The sequence below is a fragment of the Protopterus annectens genome, chromosome 13.part0 (genome assembly GCF_019279795.1).
Source record: "Protopterus annectens isolate FY-2018-M chromosome 13.part0, PAN1.0, whole genome shotgun sequence".
NCBI lineage: Eukaryota > Metazoa > Chordata > Ceratodontiformes > Protopteridae > Protopterus > Protopterus annectens.
Genome location: NC_056747.1, coordinates 73,814,380 through 73,816,596, shown reverse-complemented (window position 1 = coordinate 73,816,596; position 2,217 = coordinate 73,814,380).

Sequence of the window (2,217 nt, the reverse complement as noted above, 5' to 3'; positions counted from 1 at the left end):
GATGCAAAAAACTCCCTCACCAGCCTCAGTAAGAAGCTGAATTCCCTCATAAAATCCTCAAAAGCTAGTTACAAAAATAAAATTGCCAATGCTCCAAAGACAACCACAAGGCATTCTATAGTTATGTTAAAAATCTAAATGGCAATGCTCAGATCTGCTCTGAGCTACAACAGAATGGCATTAAATATGCCATCTGATGGCTATGTCCTTGTAGTAAACCTGACTAATCAACATCTATACCACTGATACCAAGGATATTGCCAATATCCTGGCAGATTGATTTAATGCCAACTTCACTCCCCCCTTCACTCCCTAATGGGCCTGTCTCAATACGAAAAGATTGCGAACTTCCGGTAATCATGGCCACACAGGTAGAAACCACACTCTCCAAAGCTAAGAATACAGCATCCATGGGACCAGATGACATCCCAGGCTGTGTACTACATGGACTACAAAATGAACTGGCACCTCACCTAAGTGTCATGTTTAATCATAGCCTCACCTCAGGCTTCGTGCCCACTGAGTGGGGCACAGCTACAGTTATCCCACTCCAGAAGGGGGGATCCGCCTTGGACCCCGGGAACTACCGTCCCATCAGACTGACAAGCCTGATCTGCAAGGGCATGGAACTCATTATCATGGAACTTATAAACAAACCTTCAAACACTGGACCCCACCTAGTTTGGGTTTGTGAAGGGCCGATCTTGTCTCCTGAATCTGATTGACTTCTTCGAATCAGTCTCCAGAACTGTGGACGTGGGTAAGGCAGTCCACACAGCCTATCTGTACCTTGCCAAGGCCTTCAACACCATCCCCCACTCTGGAATCATAGATAAACTTACTAAGCTGGGCATAAATCCCTACATCACTCGATGGGTTGCCAACTGGCTTAGTAACAGAACCCAGACTGTAAAAGTAGCCGACTCCAAATCCAGCTCCAGACAAGTGACAAGTGGAGTACCTCAGGGTTCAGTCCTGGGACCACTCTTGTTTGGCATCTACTTCTCTGAAGTACAGGCCAACACTCTGGCTAACAAAGTTCACAGATGACTGCAAACTGGGAGCCATTATTGAATCCCCAAATGATGTGGATATTCTACAAAAGGGCCTTACAGAAACAGATGCCTGATGCCAGAGCCATGGGCTCAAGCTTAATGCCAAGAAATGTATAGTTATCCCCTTTGGAAAAAAAATGTACCAATGAATTACCACATAGGTGGCAGGACACTAAACATCAAAAGTGTGATGAGAGACTTAGGGACACAGGTAGACAGTGGTCTTACTTTCGATAACCACATCACCACAACTGTCAGGAAATCCTTCTATGTGGCACACCTCATCACTAAGGGCTTTTCATCTAGAAAAAAGGAGGTAATTGTCCCATTGTACTCATCCATTAGACCCGTTATAGAGTATAATGCCCCGTTTGGTATGTACCTCACAAGAAATCTGCAATAGCTGGAAAGGCCACAGAAATACCTCACTAAAAGAATCACAGGCCTAAAGCAGATGCCATATGCTGACTGTCTAAAAAAACTCCAGCTATACTCTATGGCATATCGTCTACTCAGAGGCAATCTCTGCTTAACATACAAGGCCATGTCAAACCCTGAGCTGTTGGACATGCTCCACTTAAAGAAATCCCAATCCCTCAGAGTCACACTCTCCAGGGATCTAAACCTTGTCATCACAATGAACAAAACATGCTGGAGGGATAGGTTCCTGACCCAGAGACTCCCCATACTCTGGAATAGACTGCCCATACATGTCAAGCAGAGCTCCTCATTGGCCATCTTCAAAAGGAACCTTGATGATTGGATGGGAGATAGGAAATTCACCCCAGGGATCATGTCAGTCACCCTGTTAGACAGGGGCCTGGTCCAGAGAAGTAAATATTGTGGGAAGAAATATCCAGGGAATTGTTATGGCTAGGCTTGCATAAACCAATGATACATATACACACACATATATTTACACACACACACACACACACACATATATATATATATATATATATATATATATATATATATATATAAAACTAAAAAACTTCAAAAATAAACTAGGAGAGTATGCAAATAAACTCACAGGCAAAGCAGTTTCTATAGTGATAGTGCTTTCATCCTTTATTCGGTGTATAGGACTTCTTCAGAGAAACAATGCATACAAATGAAAAACAGTAAATGTGTCTGTTTAAATAGTTAGAAGCATGCGGAA